We start from the raw sequence: 11,407 nt of genomic DNA on the forward strand, positions 1-11,407 counted from the left end.
CACTCCCTCACTGAACGAGGTCAGCCTCTCTCTCTGTCTAACTAATCCTGGTCAAACTCTCTCTTTTACTGAGCCTGGTCTCACAGTTCTGCTTTACCCAGCCTGGTGAAAGTCTCACCTCCTCTGAGCCTGGTCACAATCTCTCTCTCACTGAACATGGTCAATTTCCTCAGTGAGAATCGCCCGTTGGGTCAATTTCATCAAACTCTCTCTCACTGACCGTCCTCAATCTCTGTCACTCTAAATAGCGTCAAACACTCTCTCGATGAAAGTTTTCAATCTCTCTTATTTCATCTTGCCACTTGTACTGAACGTCGCTAAACTCTCTCAATGAATGACGCCGAGCTCTCTGTCTCTTCACACCGGCAATCTCTCTGCTTCTAAACATAATCAAACTCTGTTACTGAACCTTGTCAAACTCTCTTACTGAACCTTGTCAAACTCTCACACACGACGTTACAGAACGTCCTCGTTCACAATCTTTATGTCCAACTGATCCACGTCAGACTTTATTTCAGAATGAAGTCTCCTCCTTTTCTCGACCCGCGGAATGTTTACTCTGTTGTATTTTATTGACCCGTTTCCGTGTTGTCAGTTCTGTCTATTTCTGTGTGAATATCCAGCCCTAATTAAACATGACTCTCCTGAGCGGCTCTCAGGCAATTACTGCCGCCCCACCAGCAGCGGCTCGGCGGATGTCGCTTCAGTGTGAGAAGCGCTGGTTGGAGTTGTTGCCGAATCTTGAATTTAAGGAGCAGCGCCTAGCCACCAGACATGGCTGCGATATTAACCCCAGTCCCGGGCTGGTCTTCAGACCTGTTTATGTTCATCCAGGGCGATTTTGATCTTGAAATCGGCGGATTCAATTTCATCAAATCTTGATCCCATCACCGGTTAATCGGCCGACAGCGGCCGGCGAGAAACAACACACACATTCCCATCCCTATCTGTTACTCGGAGACTCCCGTCTTCACCGAAACAGCGAGAATTAGTTTGCAAATTTTTATCACAGGAAATTATTTTCAAAATAAAAATTTCAAATTACTTTCATAATGTTAGGCAGGCTGAAAAAAATATATATTTTCGTGATTTTAGACAGGCCGAAACAGACAACACACATTTCACTCTCTCTAAGCTGCCGCTACTGGGGTTCGAAGCCGGATACTGTAAGTTGAGCAGCAGCGCCGAGCTACCCAGCAATGCTGCGATGTTTAATCGCCGCGCTCTGTCGGTGAGTCAGTGGCCTCACATATTAAATGTATTAAAGCAAGCTCTCCCTCTTATACTGTGCTGGCGGCGCTGGCTGTGTCTGTGGTGGGAACTGGAACTTCAGGTGAAGCGCAGACCTGTCCAACAATGCTGCAATATCTCACCACAGTCCTGAGCTGGTTTTCAGACCTCTTTTGGACAATTGTAAGAAAGAAGGAAGATGTGAACACGGTTTCCTCCAATACAGATTGTGTGATCGTTCAAGTGGATCAATTGAACCTTAATATTGAGGATACGAACCCCACCAAGTTACTTCGTCTGTTTAAGAACCTGGCTAATGAGTTTAAGTTGAAAGGCAGCAAAAGGAAGAATTTCCTTAACATCGGGAAGAAAAAAAGCTGGAAAAAGTCCAACAATTTAACATCACGTTGGCGCCGCCTCCAATCCGGTTTCAGCAATCGATACATCACTTTAGAAGCGTAGTCAAACTCGCACAGAAATTGAATTTGAATGTTGGAATGTATTTTTGTTGCATTTAAAAAATAACTGTGTTCCAAATCTAAAGACCAAATTTTGACTCTTAAAATCCGAATAATTAACTTTCACAAATCAGTTACTATCAGTAATCACAAATCAGTAATCAGTTACACAAATCCTAATGTCGAGAAACTCTTACTTCACGTTGTCAAACTCTCTGTTATCTGCCAGGCGTCAATCTCTCTCTCTGCTACTGAACGACCTCACACTCCCTCACTGAACGAGGTCAGCCTCTCTCTCTGTCTAACTAATCCTGGTCAAACTCCCTCTTTTACTGAGCCTGGTCTCAGAGTTCTGCTTTACCCAGCCTGGTGAAAGTCTCACCTCCTCTGAGCCTGGTCACAATCTCTCTCTCACTGAACATGGTCAATTTCCTCAGTGAGAAGCGCTCGTTGGGTCAATTTCATCAAACTCTCTCTCACTGACCGTCCTCAATCTCTGTCACTCTAAATAGCGTCAAACACTCTCTCGTCTTCAAACTCTCTTATTGGATGCCGCCAAGTTCTGTCACTTATTTAACAACGTCAATCTCTCTCTTTCTAAACATCATCAGAATCTCTCTCGCTTTCTTACTGCTTTGGTATGACAGGAAAAGCTTATAATGGGATGTCTAGTTTGGCTATCGGTTCGATGGCCCCCTGAGGTGCCGATTGGAGAAATGAGGTGCCTCCCGTAACAGATCTCAGTGGGTGGGTTGATGCGATGTGTTCGATGGTCTGGCACTCATGGCCACAGTGTAACTTCAGGTCATCCCTCATCTTCCACTTGTGGAGCAGGTGGCCGCAGAGTCTATGCCCTGTGCGGAATCGGTTGTGCGCTGTCCACTGTCTTCGAGGGAGGTCAAAGCCAGGGATCTCTGCTATTGGGTGAGTGATGAGGTGCTGGTTCTTGATGCTGCATGTGGACATTGCGGGGAATCTTCCGTACGCAGAGTCAATTTTGAAGAGGATTTGAAGGAAGGGAGAGAGTTCCAAAGGGCAGGGGTGAAGTGATGAAAGGTTGGCCTCTGGTGGTGAAGCAGAGGGAATGCGGGACACACAGCGGTGCAGAGCTGGAGGGGCTTCAGGGGCAGCAGGGAGACACGGCTAGAGGAGGTCACACAGATAAGGTAGGGTGAGGGAGTGAAGGCATTTGAAACCGAGGACCTGGAACTTCCAGCTCAGCCTCATTGTTTAGTTAGGGTGTGCACAATAATCCACTGTTCTACTGATCCTAATTTCTGCAGGGCTCCCGAGTCCTCAATTTGGTAAAATGCAGCCAGTTTTGTTACTTTCAATTTGTATTGTTGGTATGAGCAGCCGTCACAGGTGAAGCTCTGTGTCACTCAGTATAGCTCATTGGTTAGGACATTTGTACTACAGGTCAAAAAGTCCTGGGTTAAAATCCTGGTGTTTCCCTTACTAACTGGGCTGGATTTTGCAACCCCCACGGGTGTGTGCGAGGTGTGTTTGCACCCATAGGGGCTCCTCTTGATAGATCGCATGCATGCCTGGGAGATGGGTGTCTGTGGGGAGAGAGTTCTGCCTTCTGCCCACTACAAATCTTTAAATAGCTTCCACCAGGTAAAAGCAGGCATAAGGCCTGCTTTTACCAGCATAAGAGTTTTAAAAAAAATTTTTTTTCACTGATTTATAATTTTAAAATACTTTTAAAAAAGGTACGTTTTTTAGCCCCTTAAAAAACTATAATTACTTTTTTCAAAATGTTATATTTTGTTTAAAATATTTAATTTAAAGTCATTTTAATTAATTTTAAATACGTGATTTAAAAAAATGTATTTAATGTTTTACTGTTTTTTAAGTGATCCCCATTCATACTTTTGACAGTTCTGTGCACACAGTGTGAAGGGGGATTCCCTTCTTTGATTGGTTCCTCGCGGCCCACATGATCCCAGGGACGCTTGCGAACCGCCTGCGCTCCTGGGGTACCTGGGCCTTTGCGCATTTCGAAGAGGCGAGGCCCCGGAACGCAAGCCTTGGGACCTACGAAGGCAACAGGTAAGTGCGTAGATTTTTTCCGATTGAAGACATCAGCCCGCACGAAGCCTCTGATTGGAAATTCAGGCCCATAATATATTCTCACAAATAATTAAACAACTCCCAAAATACTGCAGTTGCTGGAAATCTGAACTACAAATATAAAACACTGGAAGTATTCAGCAATTCAGTCAACATCTGTGAAAGTTAATCGACGTGAAATGTAAATTTTATTTCTCTCTCCACAGATGCTGTATGACCTGCTGAGTATTTCCAGCATTTTCTGGTTTTATTTCCTCCCTACACCAGGCTTGTCACCACTAGTAGTAATTCTATGTAAACAATTCCCTACCATGTTTGAAAGATCAGAGATCTTTTATAGCAGTTACGAACTGTCGAATAATGACTTGATTTGACAGCACCTTTGTTATTATTTGGCTTTATTGTGAAGCACATACATCATAGGAGTGTGTCTGAGGGTATAGCTCAGTTGTAGAGCATTTGATTGCAAATCAAGCTGTCTTTAGTTCAGTGCCAGCTGTGGCTCTGTGGGTAGTGCACTCATTTCTGAATCAAGAGATTGTAGACTTAAGTCCCCCTCTGAGGGACTTGAGCATATTAAAACTAGGCTGACACTCCAGTGCAGTACTGAGATAGTGCTGCACTGTCAGATGTGCTGTCTTTCAGATAAAACATTAAACTGAGGCCCTGTCTGCTCTCTCAGGTGGATGTAAAAGATCCCATGGCAGTATTTCAAAGAATGGCAGGGGAGCTATCCCTGGTGTCCTGGGCCAATATTTATCCCTAAATCAACATAATGAAAACAGCTTATCTGCTCATTATCACATTGCTGTTTGTGGGAGCTTGCTGTGCGCAAATTGGCTGCTGCATTTCCCACATTGCAACAGTGACTCCACTTCAAAAGTACTTCATTGGCTGTAAAGCACTTAGAGAAGTCCAATGGTTGTGAACGGCGCTATATAAATGCAAGTCTTTCTTTCAAATCTGTGTTGCCCTTTAAGTGTTTTATGTTTCACAAATAACAACTGCTGATGTAGCCCTCCCTCTACACCAGCTTTCTGATTATTATAATCACTAATAATAACTCCTCATAACCACGTTTCACCAATATTCAATCCTTGAGGTGATGAAGGTGTGGATTGGGGTTTCCATGCTGAATGCAGAGGTCAAGAGGTTACTGATTCCAAGCCCGGTTTCCACTCAGTGATATTTAGGTGGCTTATACAAAGTAAACACGGAACAAGATTCACAAATGAACCGCAGCAAGTTGCCAAGACCTCTTCAGCAGCACCTCCCAAACACGCAACCTCCATCACCTAGAAGGACAAGGGCAGCAGGTTCATGGGAACATCACCACCTCCAGGTTCTCCTCCAAGTTACACATCACCTTAACTTGGGCATATATCGCCGTTCCCTCATCGTCACTGGGTCAAAAGCCTGGAACTCCCTACCAAACAGCACCGAGGACGTATCTTCACCATGTGGACTGCAACGCTTCAGGAAGAAGGATCACCACCACCTTCTCAAAGGTAACTAGGGACGGGCTCAACATGCCATCCTTGCCAGTTAGGCCCACTTCTGGAGAATGAATGATAAAAATAACAAGAGAATGATAAACAATATTTTCCACTGTCACAGGAAGCACCTTGATGGTGGTTTAGTTTCGGCCTCCTCTGTGGTCCTGTCACTGCAGGATATTTGCCCAGAGCAGCAGTTGTGTTTGGCCAAATACGTTCTTTGGAATCAGTTGCCGAGAGTGAAAGGAAGGCTAAGTCCCATAAAACTGTGTAATCCTCGGAATTTGAGGCTGGCTCATGGGCTCAGATGCTTGTTTAACTATGGATTGTTGATTGTTAAGAGGTGGCAATGAGTTAAACACAAATTGAAAATGGGGCCTGGAATTGCTGGGGGAAACAAGCAGGTGAAATGCTTCGCAGCCTGTTTACTGAGGAAACGACCCTATTAAGTGAACAGAAAATATTTTCAGATCATAACCTCGACCCCTATTATATTTTTATATTTTTTATCCACACTTTTGGTTTGTGCCTTTTCCTTGTTTTTGTCTCTCTCCCACATGGCAGCTGTCTCTCACTCTGCCAGCGCATTTCACACTTCATCTAGAGCCATTGTTTGTCTCTTTACCTTCCTATTACTATCTCGTCTCACCTTGAATATCTCTTAATGTCTCTTCTTTCATCCCCTCCCCCATTTCCCAGCCCCCAAACTGCCTTTTAATCTTTTCATTTCCTGCCTTTTTTTTCCCAGTCCTGACGAAGGGTTTTGACCCGAAACGTTAACTCTGTTTCTCTCTCCACAGATGTTGCCTGGCCTGTTGAGTTTTTCCAGCATTTTCTGTTGTTATTTAGAAAATATTTCTTGTTTGTTTTCAGAAATTAGGAACAGGAGTCGCCATTTGATTGTGAAGTTCATGGGACTGTGGCATGTGACAGGGGATATAGGACTTTGGCAGCAGAGAGGTGGTATAACTCAGTGGTTAGAGCATTTGACTGCCAGGTCAAGAGATGTGTGGTTTAAATCCAGATGTTCCCTCTTTGACTCTTATATTATCACAAAGAATGAAAGTTACACACACCTCCCTCTACAACATATCCATGATTATCATAGAATAATAGAATGATACACACCACGGAAGGAGGCCTATTGACCCATTGTGTATGTGCTGTGTCTTTAGCAGAGCTGTACAATTAATCCCACCCCCCTGCTCTTTCCCCACAGCCCTGTAGGTTATTCCCTTCAAGCTCCCTTTTGAAAGTTACTATTGAATTTGCTTCCACCACCCTTTCAGGCAGCGCATTCCAGATCACAACTCGCTGTGTAAAAAAATGTTCCTTCAATCGCCTCTTGTTCCTTTGCTCACCTTAAATCTGTGCCCTCTGATTACCGACCCTTCTGACACTGGAAACAGCTTTATTTACTCTAGAAAACCATTCATGATTTTGAACGCCTCAGTATTAGGAAAAATAACTCTGCATAAACAGTTTGGTGCCATTTTTGAAAGAACGGTGTGGAGTTTTTTTAAAGCAATGTTTAGCATTATTGAATAATTTCTTACTGTTTAAAATACATTAGAAGAGTGAATAGACTTGAAAAAGTACTTCATTGGCTGTAATGTGCTTTGGGACGTCCGGTGGATGTGAAAGGTGCTATAAAAATGGAAATCTTTCTTTTTTTAAATCACTCCATCTGTTTCTTATCCCTGATGTTGTGCTGCACTCTGGACTGTGATTTTCAGAAGCACATAAAACACAGGGCTGTGTCAGGGGGTATAGCTCAGTGATAAAGCATTTGACTGCAGATCAAGAGGTCTCTGGTTCAAATCCAGCTGCCCCCTTAATGCCATTTTTGTTTCACTGAAAAGGATTCATAACTGCTCTGTGATCGTTATAGTCAGTAATAATAACTCTTCATAGCCACTTTTCACCAGCAGTCAATCCTGACTAGACTGACATTAAAGAAAGAAAGCACTTGCATTTATATAGCACCTTTCACAGCCATTTCAGGATGTTCCAAAGCACATTATAGCTAATGAAGTACTTTTGAAATGTAGTCACTGTTGCAATGTAGGATACTTGGCCACCAATTTGCTCACAGCAAGCTCCCACAAACAGCAATGTGATGATGACCCGATAATCTGTTTTAGTGATGTTGGTTGAGGGATAAATATTGGCCAGGACACTGGGGAGAATTCCCCTGCAATTCTTCGAAATAGTGCCATGGGATCTTCTATGTCCACCTGAGAGGGTTTAACGCCTCATCTGAAAGACGGTACTTCCAACAGTGCAGCACTCCCCCAGTGGAGTGTCAGCCTAGATTTTGTTCTCAAGGTTCTGGAGTAGGACTTGAATTACCTGAGTGCCTAAATATGTGTCCTTCCTCTTTGCTAGTAAGTCCATTCAATTTTTTTAATACTGAGCCTCATAGCAATTCTTTACAACAGTAGCCCGCTGGGCCAATTCAGAGAACATTGAGTGTATTGTGAGGTAAGAGTCACGTCGAGGCCTGATCAGCTGGTGATTGCAGAATCCCTTCCCTGAAAGGCATCAGTGAACCAGCTGGATTTTATGACAATCCCACAGCTTGCATGGTCATTTTATTCTGGTGCTAGCTAGTTTTCTGAATTCAATCTGAATTTACAACCTCTAGGTTTCTAGTCCAGTACCATAACCAATATATTATTACACCCATTCGTCTCAGTGCTGGCTGCAACAAAGGGATAAGGCCCATTTGTAAAGCTCCAGATATAAAAAAGATATATCTCACCATCGATACCACGTCCGGCATAAGGATATATTTTAATTTAATTCAGAAATTTAATACTCTATTTGATTTTAAATAATCGCACACAGGCCTTAATGTCAGCAAGCTGTTTATTCAAAAACACATCAAAAATACATTCAGCCATCCAAATTACAACTCAATAGCACCATGGAGCACTGCGCCCAGTTCTGGGCCCTGCACCTCAGGAAGGATAGATTGGACTTGGAGGGGGAGGAGCGCAGATTCACCAGAATGATACCGGGGCTAAAAGGGTTAAATTATGAGGACAGATTGCATTGACGAGGATTGTATAGAAGATTAAGGGGTGGTTTAATTGCGGTGTTTAAGATGATTAAAGGAGTTGATAGGGTGGAGAGAGGGAAACTGTTTCCTCTGGTGGGGGGAGTCCAGAACAAGGCTAGGCCATGCAGGGGTGATGTCAGGAAGCAGTGTTTCACACAACGGGCCGTGGAAATCTGGAACTCTCTCCAATAAAAGTTTGTTGAGGCTGGAGGTCAAATGAAAATTTCAAAACTGCGAATGATCATTTTTACTGTGGTAAGAGTATTAAGGAATATAGAACCAAGGCGTGTAAATGAAGTTAAGATACAGATTAATCATGATCTAATTGAATAGCAGAACAGGCGCGAGGGGCTGAATTGTCTTCTCCTGTTCATTCATAAGTTATACTGAGTCTGTCAGTAAATGTGTCGATTTGCATTAGTCAGTAGTTTGCAGTCCCTACCATAGACCTGAGCATCTAATGTAGGCCCACACTTCAGTGCAGTTCTGCGGGAGTGCTGCATTGTAGGAGGAATCAACTTTCCTGTGAGATGTTCTACCAACTGTCTGCCCATTCTGGTGCACCAGAAGATCCCACGGCACCATTTAAAGAACAGGGAGTTCTTACTGTGACCGAGAATGGAATCTTCTGCACCCAAAATACGACAGATTATTGGGCCTTCCTGTGTGCAAATTTACTGCCGTGTTTGCTGACATAACACAAGTGGCAGCACTTCAGATGTTATAAAGTGTGGTGGGACTTCCTGGGGCTGGTTTTAAAGTGCTGTCTGACCAAGGATCCAGACTTGAAACATTAACTTACCCACTGGAATTGAGGTACAGATCAGCCATGAACTACTTGAATGGTGGAGCAGGCTCAAGGGGCTGAATGGCCATCTCCTGTTCCTGTGTTCTCTCCACAGATGCTGACTGACCTGCTCACTATTTTGTCCATTTGGTCTTTTTGTTTCAGATTCCCACCATCTGCAGTTTCTGCTTTCAGTATAAGGACTGTCAGATACTGAAAGCAAAAAAGAACAAAAACTTACATTTATATCGCACCTTTAACAGAATAAAATGTCAAAGCAGTCTAATTGGACAAAAATTGGCAATAGGCTAAAGAATAAGATATTAGGACAGGTGAATAACATGCTTAATCAAAGAGGTGGTTTTTAAGCTGAGTCTTAAAGGAGAGAGAGATGGAGAGGTGAAGCAGTTTGGGGAGGGGAGTTCCAAAGCTTCGCGCCTAGACAGCTGAAGGCACGGCCACCAATGGTGAGGCGAAGGGAGTGGGGGATGCGCAAGAGGCCAGAATTGGAGGAACACAGAGTTCTTGGAGGGTTGTTGGGCTGGTGGAAGTTGCAGAGATAGGGAGTGGTGAGGCCGTGGAAGGATTTGAACACAAGGATGAGCATTTTAAATGAAGACATGGGTGTCTCGGCACCAATGTAGGTCAACCAGCTCAGGGATGATGGGTGAGCGGGACCAGATGCGATTTAAGATACAGACAGCAGTTTTTTGGATGAGCTCACTTTCCCCTGGCTCTACACTTGCTCAAAAATTGTTAAATCTCGAACAACCTCCAGTTCTGATGAAAGGTCATCGACCTGAGACGATAAGTCTGTTGCTCCATGTTGCACTTCTTGCTGCAATTATATATTGCCCTGGTGAGACCACACCTGGAGCATTGTGTACAGTTTTGGTCTCCTGACCTGAGGAAGGATAAGAACATAAGAAATATGAGCAGGAATAGGCCACTTGGCCCCTCGAGTCTGCTCCACCAGTCAATAAGATCATGGCTGATCTTGGGCTCAAAGCCACTTCCCTGCCCGCTCCCCATAACCCTTCCCTCCCTTATCTTGCAAAAATCTCTCTATCTCCACCTTAAATGTATTCAATGACCCAGCCTCCACGGCTCTCTGGGGCAGAGAATTCCACAAATTTACGACCCTCTGAGAGAAGAATTTCCTCCTCATCTCAGTTCTAAAAGGGTGACCCTTTATTCTGAGACTGTGTCCCCGAGTTCTAGATTTCCCCATGAGGGGAAACATCCTCTCTGCATCTACCCTGTCAAGCCCCCTCAGTATTTTATATGTTTCGATAAGATCACCTCTCATTCTTCTAAATTCCAATGAGTATAGGCCCAACCTGCTCAACCTTTCCTCATAAGTCAAACCCCTCATCTCTGGAATTAACCTAGTGAATCGTCTCTGAACTGCCTCCAATGCAAGTATATCCTTTCTTAAATAAGGAGACCAAAACTGTACGCAGTACGCAAGGTGTGGTCTCACCAATACCTTGTACAGTTGTAGCAGGAGTTCCCTGCTTTTATACTCCAACCCCTTTGAAATAAAGGCCAACATTCCATTTGCCTTTTTGATTACTTGCTGTACCTGCATGCTAACTTTTTGTGTTTCATGCACAAGGACCCCCAGGTCCCTCTGAACTGCAGCATTTTGTAATCTCTCTCCATTTAAATAATAGTTTGCTTTTTTATTTTCCCTTCCAAAGTGGATAACCTCGCACTTTCTCACATTATACTCCATCTGCCAAATGTTTGCCCACTCACCTAGCCTGTCTATACCCCTTGGCAGATTCTTTGAGTCCTCTGCACAACTTGCCTCCCCACCCATCTTTGTATCATCCGCAAACTTGGCTACATTACACTCAGTCCCTTCATCCAAGTCATTAATGTAGATTGTAAATAGTTGGGGCCCCAGCACCGATCCCTGTGGCACCCCACTAGTTACCGTTTGCCAACCAGAAAATGACCCATTTATCCCGACTCTCTGCTTTCTGTTAGTTAGCCAATTCTCTATCTATGCTAATATATTACCCCCAACTCTGTGAGCTCTTATCGTATACAGTAACCTTTTATGTGGCACCTTATTGAATGCCTTCTGGAAATTCAAATACACCACATCTACTGGCTCACCCTTGTCCACCCTGCTTGTTACATCCTCAAAGAACTCCAGCAAATTTGATAAACATGGTTTCCCTTTCCTAAAACCATGCTTACTCTGACTGCAGTATGTTTTTCTAAATGTCCTGCTACTGCTTCCTTAATGAAGGACTCCAGCATTTTTCCAATGACAGATGTTAGG

The 11,407-nt window shown here is 43.8% G+C and overlaps 1 non-coding gene across 1 annotated transcript; it reads left to right on the forward strand.

Moving 5' to 3' along the window:
- Positions 1-7,023: 7,023 nt before the first annotated feature.
- On the forward strand, positions 7,024-7,095 carry trnac-gca (transfer RNA cysteine (anticodon GCA)). The gene has a single exon. It is a non-coding gene; the product is annotated as a tRNA-Cys (tRNA).
- The last annotated feature ends 4,312 nt before the right edge of the window (positions 7,096-11,407 follow it).

This window comes from Somniosus microcephalus, chromosome 24, assembly GCF_052327205.1.
Source record: "Somniosus microcephalus isolate GS21.2 chromosome 24, FLI_Smic_1.0, whole genome shotgun sequence".
In the NCBI taxonomy this organism is placed as follows: domain Eukaryota; kingdom Metazoa; phylum Chordata; class Chondrichthyes; order Squaliformes; family Somniosidae; genus Somniosus; species Somniosus microcephalus.